The 13,655-nt window shown below is 40.4% G+C and overlaps 1 long non-coding RNA gene and 1 pseudogene across 1 annotated transcript in view; both read right to left on the bottom strand.

The window, feature by feature from the left end:
- Positions 1–7,789, bottom strand: part of LOC145523556 (uncharacterized) — a 48,342-nt gene extending 40,553 nt beyond the window's left edge. Inside the window, exons 1-2 of the long non-coding RNA XR_014066700.1 lie at positions 7,534–7,789; positions 6,369–6,479 (exon numbers count right to left, since the gene is read on the bottom strand). This is a non-coding gene — a long non-coding RNA (uncharacterized LOC145523556). The remainder of the gene's footprint in view (positions 1–6,368; positions 6,480–7,533) is intronic.
- LOC145524921 (U6 spliceosomal RNA) lies at positions 4,358–4,458 on the bottom strand (annotated as a pseudogene).
- Positions 7,790–13,655: the final 5,866 nt, after the last annotated feature.

The following is a 13,655-nucleotide window of genomic DNA, read 5'->3' as shown; positions in this document are numbered from 1 at the left end:
TATCATATACACATGAATTGTAAGCAAGCTGGGATGGCTAAGATAATATCAGATGGAGCAGACTTCATAACAAGTATTACAGCCAGAGATAAAAAGAAAGGATAAAGTGGTTAATTCATTTTAAAAAATAGCAGTTTCAAATGTGTTTGCATTAATAACAGATTCAAAATGTATGAAGCAAAAACAACTGAAATGAGAAACAAACAAATCCGCAATTATGGCAAGAGATTTCCACACTCTTCAGTCAGTAATGGATAGACAAGATAGACAGAAAATTAGTGAGTATAAAGAGGACTTGAACAGCACTATCAACAAACTTGACATAATTGATATTAATGAATATTTCATCCCCAAACAGCAGAACACACATTCAAGTTGGCAGAACATGTACCAATATTAGTTCCAGTCAGCACGTTATCAGGAGCAGATACTTGCAGTTCCAAAGGGCCCTAGGGGTTTACAGACCCCAAGACTGTGGCTTCCTTTTCACTTCCTGGAATTCTGTATCATTTCTCTTGTATCAGTACAACACTGGACAACTGGAAGCCTCATTGGTGGTCTGCTATATCAACAATCATTTCTCTAAAAGTGAGTCTTTCCATTGGGACGACTCCCCCTTGAATTTTATGACAGTTCACAGCACAAGCATGTAGAACATCAGTACTAATTATATATTTAGCTGTAGGAGCAATAAAAATGATGCACTACAGTGGTCCAAACAGCCCCACCCAAGTGGTTATGGCATCTTCTGTCATAAAGGAAACAAGACGCCTCTCTCTCTCTTTCCTATCTCCCGCACCAGAGAGTGTGAAGCAGCCATGCTCTGATCAGGTACCTTCTTGGCTGCCTCTTTGGTTGCCTATGTGACCAACTACAGAGACTGCTCAGTTTGGGAATTAATAAGCCGTGCAGTCTGACACAGGGCTTCCCAGGTGGTGCTAGTGGTAAAGAATCCACCTGCCAATGCAGGAGATATGAGACACGGGTTTGATAACTAGCTTGGTAAGATCCCCTGGAGTAGGAAATGGCAACCCACTCCAGTATTCTTGCCTGGAGAATCCCACGGGCAGAGGAGCCTGGCGGACTACAGTCCACAGGGTCATAAAGAGTCGGACACGACGGAAGTGACTTAGCTTGTACATGCACAGATTGGCACACTCATGAGTAATGTTCAGGGCAGCTCACTGACCATAGTAGACTACCTGTCCTAACATATAATAATAAAGTAAGCAGGTATTGATATAAGGACAGATGGGCAAATTAGCCAATGGAACAAAAGAGTGAATTCGGAGAAGACCATGCATAGGTAGAGAATTTAATATATGATAAATATAGAAATGGGCTTCTCTGGTGGCTCAGTCAGTAAAGAATCTGCTTGCGATGTGGGAGACCTGGGTTCCATCCCTCTAGTGGGAAGATCCCCTGGAGGAGGGCATGGCAATCCACTCCAGAATTGCTGCCTGTAGAATCCCCATGGACAGAGGAGCCTGGCAGGCTACAGCCCATGAGGTCGCAAAGAATCGGACATGACTGAGCCACTAAGCACACAAATATAGATATACAGCAGCACAAATCAAATCTGGTACATAATGTTAGGGAGAAAATAAAACTGTATCCCTTAATAACATCACATATAAAAATAGAATCCAGATAGATTAATGAAAGATAAAATAAAAAATCAATAGAAGAAAGTGTCAGAATATATATTTGTGAAGAGAGATGGGGAAGAATTCTTTTTAACGTACTTTAAAAGCAGAAATCCTCAGACATACATGTGTTTTAAGTATAATTACACCAAAACTAACTGCTTTTGTCTAATGGAGAAGAGCATGGATAGAATTAACAGAGAAATGACAGATTGTAAGAAAACATTTGCAATATCTAAAACTGACAATACCAACATACAAGAAATTCCTTTAAGTCCACAAGATACAGATAACCCAAGAAAAAAATGGGCAAAAATATAAATAGGCAATTAAAATAGAACAGACCACGGGAAGAAGCCATTCAAGAGATGTTCACATTCTGTGCTAATCACAGACTCAAAGGTAAGCAATCATGAAACATCATATCCCTGGTTAAATGTAAAACTGGGCAATCCCAACTACCTGCAGAATGTAGGGATGTAGGAACCCACTCCTTTGGGAAAAAGACTTGATGAAGCTTCTTGAGAGCTATCTGTGGGCATTCAGTCAAATCAAGTTTGCACACACTTTATGACCCAGCCATTATGCTCCCAGGAATGTAGCCTAATAGCCTAATGAATTCTCGCATAAACCCATAAGCAACATATATAAACATGCCCACCATGACCTTCTTACTGTGATAGAGATTCAGAGCAATCTGAGTGTCCATCACTGACTGGGAGAGTGGAGAGATCAGGTCTGGTGAATACACACGGAGGTTTATGAAACTTTAGAAAGAATGGACAGGATATTCACAGAGCCCTATGTTAGCACTTCACTGCTAAGTTAAAGAAGTAAAATGACGTCTATAATTTACAATGATTTACATAAATTAAAAAAAGTAGACACACAAGACAAAACCTAACTTGTAGGACTACGTATAATCAAATGATACTCATACATAGGAAATAAATTCATATGTTTGCCAATGGTGAATGAAAAAAAGGAAAGTTGATAATGGGGACAAACAAGGAAAGTAAAAGAAAGAGGAAGGAAGGAAAGAAGGAAGGTGGAAGGGGGGTGGAAGAGAAGAAGGGAGGGAGGAACAAAGAAAAAAAAGAAAGGTAAGGAGGAAGGAAGAAAAGTCAAAGAAAGAAAATTGTTTTTGTTTTTTCTTTTGAAATAGTTCGAGAGCAATGGACTCAAGTAGAGGTAACCACATAAGGAAAAGCACACAGCCAGGCAAGCATAAGTCTGTAGAAACAAAGGCAAATGACCCAATTTGGATGGAACATCAGAGCATTTCAAGAGGAACAGAAGGTAAGCCTGAAAGGGTAAGTTGGTAGGCTGAAGTTGGTCTGTTTTTCATCTGTCTTTAAAAAATAAGATAAACACTTTACTCATATATAATATTATATATGGATTGGCCCTGGAACTCAGGCTCACAATTGAAGACATTTGGGATCCACATGAGAGCAAATTTTTAAAAAGAGCCAAATTCTGTCCTTTCTCCTAAAATCGATCCTCATTCTCTTCTGCCTCAGAGCAGCTCACTTCCACTGCACTTCCTGTGGTTCTGTGATGTCATTTCCTTTTGTAGCTATTAGTTCCCTGCCGCGATTGTGGTTCACTCAACCCAGGCCTGTCTGCTAACAGATGTGATTTCCAGCTGTGTCTATGTACCAACCACAGTGGGTTCATTAATAACAATTATTAAGTACTTTATGATACAAATTGAGCCTGTAGCAATGAAGAAAACATCCAGCCACTTGTTTTATGGCCTCTAGACAGAGCGAACTATAAATTCCCATTATCTCAACATTATCAGCACTGGCAAATGGATCTAAGCATGAGTCATAAATAAAACTACCAAACAGCTCAATCATTCTGAAAAGAACAGAGCATAAATTAACACTTGACGACATAATGTTATATATGAACTTAAATAGTAGCTCAAGCCTTCCTGTTGGCTAATTATGCAAATTATTATTTTTAAAACTTATATTGGTAGTCGCACGACTGGCTCACAGTTAGAGTTCAATAGGTATTCAGTCTGTACACTGCCCTCCCTTGACCTGAGAGCTTCCACTAATTAAGTATGAAGAACAGCAAAAATGAAGAGAAAAATTTCAACTGAGAGAATGTCTCTTAGGACTACAGGGAATAGAAAAAAAATTACATTTTCTCTGAATACTACTTTGCATAGGAAAAATCATTTAATTGGGAAAGATTGATAGAAGAGGAGCCACAAAAACTGTATGCATTATTGTTTCCTGGGTGGTAGCCCATATGGGTTTTCAGTCATTTATAAAAATATTTATTAAGTTATCATTCTGTATTGGGTCCAAGCTGTCTTAAGTGATGAAGACAGAACAGAAAGATAAAATAAACACATGAAGGTGATTTTTGCAAGAAATATAGCCAATAAACTTGCTAGGAACCAGAGACATGCAAATGAAAACCACAAGATATTATTTTTCATGTTTTAAGTTAATTCCCTGTACTGGGGAGGAGGCAGTGAAATGGGAAATCTAATGACTGGTTAAAAGGCATCTAAAGGGTTCAGACTTGGCAGGTCACTTGGTAATATCTACCAAGAGCTCTAAAAATGTCCATTACTTTTTTTACATTAAGGGATAAATGACATACAACTTTATATTAGTTTCAGGTACATGACATGGTGATTTGATGTTTGCATAAACTGGGAAACTATGACCATTTAGTTAACATACAAAAATATGGAACATTTCACAAATGTGCGTGTTATCTAGGACAAGGGCCAGGCTGATCTCTGTATTGTTTCGATGTGATAGATGTGCTGCCTAAGTGGGCCTTAGTGTCCATAACTTCTGACCACTACATCTTCTAGTTCTGTGGAAAATTTATCATGTACCAATTTCATGCCATTTATAAAAGAAAAAAAAAGTAAATAAAAAATTCATTAAGGGAATGGGAGAATAGCTAAAATAAAGTCTGCAAGGAAATGGTTAAATAACTCATGGTTCACCCTTAGGATGAACTACTGCTGTGCCTTCAAAAATTATTTTGTTTAATATGAAAGTGTTCACGGAGCACTTAAAATAGGTTGTAAAATGGTATTATATTATATTTCCAATTATTAATCATATTAGGAAGTTTTACACACAATTATACATGCACCCATACACAAGGCTAGAAGAAATACCCTAAAGTATAAAAAGTTTTTCCACATGATGGTATTATGAATATTTTTATCATCTTAATAATTTTCTGTGTTTCTAAGAAAAAAAAGTTCAGCAGGAGAGAGCAATTCACATTTTTTCCCAGGCCTTCTATAACCTGTATTCAATGGACTGTCCAACCTTATCTTTCACAAAACTTAACATAAAACTGGTCAGACTCACTTTCTCACTGTCCTCAAACGATGCTCTGCTTTCCAATCAGCCTTCGTTCAAGTTCCATTTCACATGTATGCTCAAGACAACAAAATTAGCTGAATAGCATTAAAACTTGAAACTTAATGAACAAAGTCTCTACTTGGAATCACATAGAAGGAGGAATACCACCCCCATCAAAAGTCATAACCACCCCCCACAAATATATATATATATATTTTTTTCTTGCTTCTCTTAAATAAAGCATTTCGAAAGGAGATCTAATCCACAGCCCCACCATTCAGAGCGCATGTGCCTCCCCCAAAGCGCCCACAGGCCCCAGCAATGCCAGGTCCCCTCCTCACTCCCACACAACTTTCTCGCCTTCCCCTAATGTCCTCTTCTCAAGATTCATCCGACTTCCTCATCTATGTCCTGTCTCTTCTCAACATCACATCTTGTCTCTGACCAGTCTCCAGGATGACTAAGGCAGAACTAGAAGAGGGTGAGCCTCCATTCCCATATATGCAAAGAAGGTAAAATAATAAACCCTGTCCTACAAAATTTTAAGATACAAGTTCAAATATTTCAAAACTGTAAAGCATTCTGTGCTTTACAAAATATCGTGACTATCATCCCCCCTCTCCTTTTCTTCTCATTCATACAATAAGCATTACTGTTACGCAAACAGGACTCTGCCTGCACTCTGGAAGTTAGACTGAATTATTTCCTCTGTATGGCTGCCTGAACTGAATCCATCATTAATTCGATTTTTACCTCCAAAATATATCTCAAGTGACCCATGGTTCTTTGTGTCCATTAGCACCAATCTAACCCAAGCATCGGTGCTCTCTCACCTAGACTATTGAAATGATCTCTGACTTACCTTCCCATCCACTCTTACCCTCTCTACCCTATTACCCATACTGGAGCTAACCTTCTCTTAATCAGAAGTAATTAACTCCAAGAGTCAGAATGCCCAGTGGTTTCTTTAACAGACACGATCGGTCCAGTTATTTGGGCAGCGCACACATCATGAAGCTCACACATAATGGCATAAGAGTACAGATGAGGAACTGCTGCTGCTGCTGCTAAGTCGCTTCAGTCGTGTCCGACTCTGTGCGACCCCATAGACGGCAGCCCACCAGGCTCCTCCGTCCCTGGGATTCTCCAGGCAAGAACACTGAAGTGGGTTGCCATTTCCTTCTCCAATGCATGAAAGTGAAAAGTGAAAGTGAAGTCGCTCAGTCGTGTCCGACTCTTAGCGACCCCATGGACGGCAGCCTACCAGGCTCCTCCATCCGTGGGATTTTCCAGGCAAGAGTACTGGAGTGTGGCGCCATTGCCTTCTCCGAGATGAGGAACTAGAGCCCGTGAAAGGAATACTTACTTGCTGGAGAACTGTGCAGCTCTGTGCAGTGGGAAGAGAGATGTCTGCGGAGAGCTCCTCTGATGCACAAAGGTGCGCTTCCTCCTTGAATGTGTGATGTACAGGAGATGCCTATCAAAATGATTCATTGAATGCATTGAAACTGACCAATTGCTTATTCAACTTAACAAAAGAGATCTGAACACATTTAAATTGTTTTCCCCATGGATGAATGCACTAGTGAAGTTCATAAACCAAGCAGGGACTCTGTTTGTACTAAGAACCTCAATGACTTCTTACTGCATTTAGAATAAAATCTTACCATTGACCTCCAAGCCAGCACATGACACGGTCCCTTTCTTTCTCTGCAGCCCATCTCTCTGTGACTTACTACATTTTGTCCATCGTGTCTGACTCCTATGCCATCCCCTGGAATACAGTCTGCCAGTCTCCTCTGTCCGTGGGAACTTCCAGGCAAGGATACTGGAGTGGGTTGCCATTTCCTTCACTGACTTACTATGTTTGCTAACTTGTTATTTCTTTACTGTTTCAGCTCTTTCTCGTGTTTGTGTGCTGCTGTTCCCCCTGCCCTATTCCCCACCCGAATAATTCCCACAAGGGTTCAACCCTGTTGAAGCACATATGTCAGACTGATGCTAGGAGATGGCGGGGATGTACCTGTATACAGGGCCAAGGAGGCTCCTGAGACAATGTTCCTCGAAGGGTAGGGAGCATCCAGCTACTGAAAGGAGTTCAACTGTCAGCACTATTCATTGAAATAAAAAAATGATTCTAGACTTGCATGGGCCTATCACTATTATTTGTTTCATTACAATCTCACTGACTGAGAGATCTGTGATTTAAAGATTGTTGTGTAAAATCAGTAACAGCTTTTTTCTCTTCTGAGAAATCGGTTCACTACATAAGGAAAAATGAGTTGAATCCCTACTCATTTTGTTAGTTGCTTGTTCAATGCTCACTTCCTCCTCCTCCTGTGATGATTGAACTTTGATTTTATTTGGAGTGTTGCTGCATGAAGCTAAATGCTTGCTTCTGCATCCTCCCTGAAAGCTCATAGTGTCTGGGTGGCTAATGACACATATGCAGGATGTTCTTGTGGAAAAATTATGTTTTCTTGGGGAAAGGAATGAATGTACTTGACAAAGTCTTTCCCCCTTTCCCATACTTTCCTCCTTTAAATGTGGACACGATGTCTGGATCTCCAGCAGCCATCTGCTCACCATGAAATGACAAACACGAAGCAAAGGTCAAGAGATTCACAGAGATGCTGGCCTGACGTCACCAAGCTTCTGAACAACTCCATCATGTATTTATTTCCAGTTCTCCATGACCCTCCCCCATTTATTGAGAGAATCAAACATGTTCATAGAGTCTAAATAGCTGCTGTATTTTTGTCTTCAGGAACGACTGCTGTGTACGTGACCGCATGCTCCGGTAAAGCTAGAAAGCCCTGGGAGTTCTGAATCGTCATGGGAGTTTGTGAGGAAACAAAGGGAACTATCTCTTTTCTTACTTGTCTCAAATTCAACATAAAATGGCAATTGAGACAGTTTCCTGAACATTTCATTTCCAAACTGGCAACAATTACAATTGGCAGTGTTCAACTAAGAACAAGTTACTGCATTCTGGAAGTGGAGACATGGACAGAGCCCATAAGTGAAAGAGGTTTTAGTCCACGTCCCTCACTCCATGATGAATCAAGGGACTGCCTATAGCCAGTAGTGATATCAATGTCCCAAATAACACAAACAATAGGATATCCGTAACTGATACTTATTAAAGTCTTTATTCTGAAAGGAGAGGACATGTTTTATTTTTCAAGCATCCATGGAACTGTCATATGGATTGGTTTCTGAGTCCTGGTTAGTAAGAGGGCTTTGAATAAATGTTGATTCTCCAATTTTACTAAAATTCTAGAGGTGCTCTGTCCAACGTGATAGCCACTAGACACTGGCAGCTATTTAAATTTAAGTGAGTGAAAATTACATAAGATTTTAATTAGAGTTCTTCAGGCTTGCTTGCCACTTGTGGCTACAGATATAGAACTTTTCCATCATTGCAGAAAGTTCCACTGAACAGCAATGCTCGAGAGACTGAGACACAGGCTGTATGGCTCGGATGTTCTTCAGCAAGCAGCATATACAACTGGTTTGATTACCACCAGAATGTAAGCTCTGCAGGGGAAGATATTTTTGTCAGAATTTTATGCACTGCTCTATCTCTAATGCCTAGATGATCATCTTCCCACATCTGGTGGTCAATAAATAATTGGTTCTCAATTCAGTTAGGAATAGCACAAAGCATATCTTATTCTCAAAATTGCTTGCACTTTTCTTGGCCTTGAACACTCAATCTGGCTAGAGCACTCATCTCATTTTCTTTCCAATCGACTTCTATTTTAGTCCGGTCTAATTATTTCCATAATCTGGTTAAAATGGAAAGGCTCACTTTTTCCCTCCCATTGTAGGGAAAACCCCAGTTCTTCCCCACTGTGATTCTCTCCTGTGTGTCTCCTTGGCTGTGCACACAGAAGCCTTCACTCTGGGTACTTCTGGTCAGAGGATGAGTAGAGGCTTATCCCCACCACAAGCAATTCTCTGTGACACCAGCTGGGTGTCCCAGGGTTTAACTCAGTTTTGACACTGTCTACCTGGAGGCTGCATTGGGTCCCACAAATTAAGGGCTCAGCCCCACAAGACCACCCCCCTACACACACACACTCTCTCTCTCTCTCTTTTCAGATGCCAGTCACAAGGCCAGGTTGTCACCTGTGCTTCTGATCAGCCTGCTACAGAGCAGAGGTCCCAGGGGCCCCTCCTTGGGTGTGACTAGTTTGCTAGAGTGGCTCACAGAACTCGGGGAAACACATTTACCAGTTCATTAAGGGATATGATACAGGATCCAGATGAGCAACCAGATGAAGAGATGTGCAGGGTGAGGTCTGAGAGAGTCTCGACACAGGAGGTGTGTCCCCGTGGGGTTGGGGTGCATCACTTTCCCACTGTGGATGAGTTCACCCCCTGGGAAGCCCCTCAACCTCACACTTTGGAAAGTTCATGGAGGCTTCATTGCTCCATTTCCAGCCCCTCTCCCCTCTCTGGAGGACGAGGGTTTGGGCTGAACATTTCAAGCTTCTAATCATAGTTTGGTCCTCCTGATGATCAACCCCCCTCCAGGAACCCACCCAGAGTCATCTCATTAGAACGAAGGATGCTTCCCATACTTTTATTGACTAAGAAATTATAAGGGTTTTCGGGAGTTCTATGCTGGGAAATCAGGGGCAGAGTCCAACAGAGGTATTTTCTGTTATCTCACCTTCATCCATTGATTAAAATCTCAGTCTCATTCAGGAAAATATTCTGTCCAATTCAAATGCTGCTTTTAGAGTCCCACGCATCTGTTCTCTGCAGTGTTCAGGTAGGACACACACTCTACCCTCCTCTCTCTCTTCTCCTTCCTTCTATTGCTGGTTCTCCTGTCCTCATCTGCCCCCCAGAGTACAAACTTCAGGAAGCCCTTCTCTCACCTGTCTTGTTCAGGTGAGGAGGCAGAAGCAGGGGAAGCGAGAAGAGATTCTGACTTACAGTGGGCAGAGGCGTCTCCAATTGTGGTCTTAGCTGTCAAGGTGATCTTATTGTATGAGGTTGTACCATTCTCTTGGGGCCTCACTGAGGCCCCCTGCATCTTGGAAGAGGTTCTTTAGCCTCTGCCAGAAAAACAACCACTAATGCCAGGGGGCTTCCCTGGTGGCGCCGATGATAAAGAATCTGCTGGCAATGCAGGAGACCTGGGTTCGATCCCTAGGTTAGGAAGATCCCCTGGAGAAGGGAATGGCAACCCACTCCAGTACTCTTGCCTGGAGAATTCCATGGACAGAGGAGCCTGGGGGGGCTACAGTCCATGGGGTTATAAAGAGTCGGACACAACTGGGTGGCTAACACTTTCACTTCAATGTCACTCTGGCTCTCCTTTCTTTGTTTTGGCCACACCACTCACCACACAGGATCTCAGTTTCTCATGAGTTTTCCAGGAATCAAACTCATGCCTCCTGCATTGGGAGCATGGAGACTTAAGCACTGGACTGCCAGGGAAGTCCCACTCTGGCTTCTCTTAACAGCTGCTTATTTATGCTTCCTATTTTCAATATTGTTATTTCTTTTAAAATACTTCTTATACTTATTTTCAATTGTTTGTTCCACTCCACTAATTATCCTTCTAGAATAAGCACCATATTGTGCATCTTCCTTTTTAATCCTTAAGTAACTCAAATGGTTGCTTGTTCTTGTGAGACCATATCCGTTTGACAGCGTCAGTTTCTTTGGATGCTCAGAACAAGACAGTGAGCTTGGATATATAATTTGGCATTGTTGACATATATGTGATATTTAAAACTGTGGAAATGGATGCGATCACCCAGGGAGAAAGCATGGAGAGTGAGCCAAGAGGATTATGATAGAGCTGAAAGGAATTCTAATATTTAAAGGTTAGGGAAAAGAAGAGGAATCAGCAAAAAATCCTGAGAACCTGGGGTAAAAAGGAACACAGGCAGGCCTTGGTGTCAAGAAGTCAAGAGTGTTTCAGAAAGGCGGGCATGGGCTTTGGTGTCAAATTCTTGTCAGATCTGTTTTAAGTGAAGTGAGAAGTGAAAAGCCTGCCTTTGCAAACAAAAAGCAACAATTTCACTCAACACTTTGAACTTCATGAAGTCTGCAGAGATTTTCTTGTTACTGTTTTCCTGTATCACAAGCACAAAGATGGACGTGAAATGGCAAAAATCTCTGCTTTCCGCCGCAGAGTAAATTCACACCCACAGCCACCTCAATCGCCACCTACCTCAGGAGGGACTGCCAGGCAGTGCATGGAAGAAGCTGACATCTGCCATGGGCTTCCACACAAAAGAGAATAAGAGCTTTGGCCCAGAGGTTAGTCAAGGTATGGGTGCCTCTTGACATGCTAGCCCTCAGAAGCAGGGAGATTACCTACTCCTCAGAGATGAGTTAGATGCTCAGTTACCATCTTACAAGCAGTCAGACAGGAAGTGAGAACTGGATGAAACAAACAGTCCCAGGGTTTCCAGACTGTGTCCTGCCAGGTTTGAGGGGGTACTTGACATCTTGATCCAAATGATAGATAGAAAGATAGATAGATTTGATGGATAGATGATAGATAGGGAGATAGGAAAATATATAGATAGGTCACATAGAGAAAGAAAAAGATTAGATAGAAAGATAGATAGATAAAGAGATGCATATATTTAACAAAATATTGTGTACATGCAAATATATTTTATGTCAGTGTGTAATGCGCTGGAGACAAACAGTTGCATTAACTTGTGGGATGACAGTAGGTGAATTTTGTACAGACCTCAGTTGAAAGCATAGCCACCATCTTGAAACCGTAAGATAAGCAGCTTAAAAACATACAGATCATTTGAACTACCTTTGTGTTTCAGAGACTTGTTGATAGAGAATAGATCAATGGGACAGAAATGCAAATATCATGCATAAATGCTGATTTCTAGTAATTAAAATAGCCTGTTATAATTGAACTTTGTATGTGCTGTTTAACATAGAAAATGGTATCTAATAACAAAATACCACTTTTGCTTATTTTTTCTTTCCCTCTGGGGTCCTTTCCTCAGTTTCCTCTTTTTTTTTTTTTTTTAACTGAAATGTAACAAACACACAGAAAAGACCATGAATCTTAAGCTTCATGAAAGATCACAAAGAAAACACATTTATGTAATATTAGCAGCAGCCCCCCCACCAGATGCCCTCTCGTGCCTGCTCTTCATCACTCTCTCCTCCCTAAAGATAAGTCCTACTCTGACACCATAAATTCATACTGCCTATTTTTAAACTTTATATAAATGAAAATAATACAAAATGGACCCTTTCAGGACTAGATTCTTTTGACAACATCGTACTTATAAGAATTACATATTTTACTATGTACAACAGTAATTCATTCTCATAGACATTTAGAATTTTATTATATGAATGTACCAAATTTATCTGTTTTACTTTCAATGGACACTGAAAGTTTTGTCTGTTTTTTAATTAGTACAAGGACAATTATGATTATTCATTACACATATTTTGTTATGAAAGAACTTGGTGGTTATAGGATGCACATACTTAACATGAGTGGACTCTGTGGACTGTGTTAGTCACTCAGTCATGTCCAACTCTTGGTAACCCCACGGATTGTAGCCTGCCAGGCTTCCCTGTCCATGGAATTCTCCAGGCAAGAATACTGGAGTGGATTGCCATTCCCTTCTCCAGAGGAACTTCCCAACCCAGAGATCAAACCCTGGTCTCCTGCCTTGCAGGCAGATTCTTTACCATTTGAGCTACAGGGAAGTCTACTTAACATGAGTAGATAATGACAAATCATTTTTCAAAGTGGTTGTATGACTATCCAAAGCCATCTATAGATTCAATGCAATCCTTAACGCAAATCACAAAGGCATTTTTCACAGAAATAAAAGAAAAAATCCTAAAATTCATATGGAACCACAAAAGACTCTGACTAGCCAAAGTAACATATAAAAAAAAACAAAAACAAAACTAGAGGCTTTATACTTCATTTCAAAATTTATTGTAAAGTTATAATAATAAGTAAAAACAACATGTTATTGTCATAAAAACAGACATAGTAACCAATGAAACAGATTTAAAGCCCAGAAATAAACACATGCATATACAGTCAACTAACCAAAAAGTCAAGACTACTCAATGGAGAAAGGACAGTCTCTTCAGTGAATGGTGCTAGAAAAAACTGGATATTCATAGGCAAAAGAATGAAATTGGATTTCTTTCTTACAACCACCAGAAAAATTAACCCGAAAAGGATTGAAGACTAAACGTAAGACCTGAAATGATAAAACTCTTAGAAGAAAACATCAGCCTTTGACACTGGTCTTCACAAAAATGTTTTTGGCTGTGATGCCACAATCACAAACAACAAAAGAAAAAATAAACAAGTGGGACTAGAACAAGCTAAAGACTTCTGCAGAGCAAAAGAAGCAACCAACAAAGTTAACAGGCAACCTACAGAATGAGAAAATGTATCACCAAGCCATATCTCTGATAAAGGGTTAATAACCAAAATATATAAAGAATTCATGTAATTCACTAATAATAATAATATGATTTTTTAAATGGGCAGAAAACCCGAATAGATATTTTTCCAAATAAGACATACCCACACCCAACAGGTACCTGAAAAGATGCTCAACATCACTAAACATCAGGGAAATGCAAATCAAAATCACAAGGTATCACC

The sequence above is a fragment of the Giraffa tippelskirchi genome, chromosome 10 (genome assembly GCF_054371585.1).
Source record: "Giraffa tippelskirchi isolate mGirTip1 chromosome 10, T2T-mGirTip1v1.2.pri, whole genome shotgun sequence".
In the NCBI taxonomy this organism is placed as follows: domain Eukaryota; kingdom Metazoa; phylum Chordata; class Mammalia; order Artiodactyla; family Giraffidae; genus Giraffa; species Giraffa tippelskirchi.
Note: the sequence above shows the minus strand (reverse complement) of the source record. Positions and strands in the feature narration are given on the sequence as shown.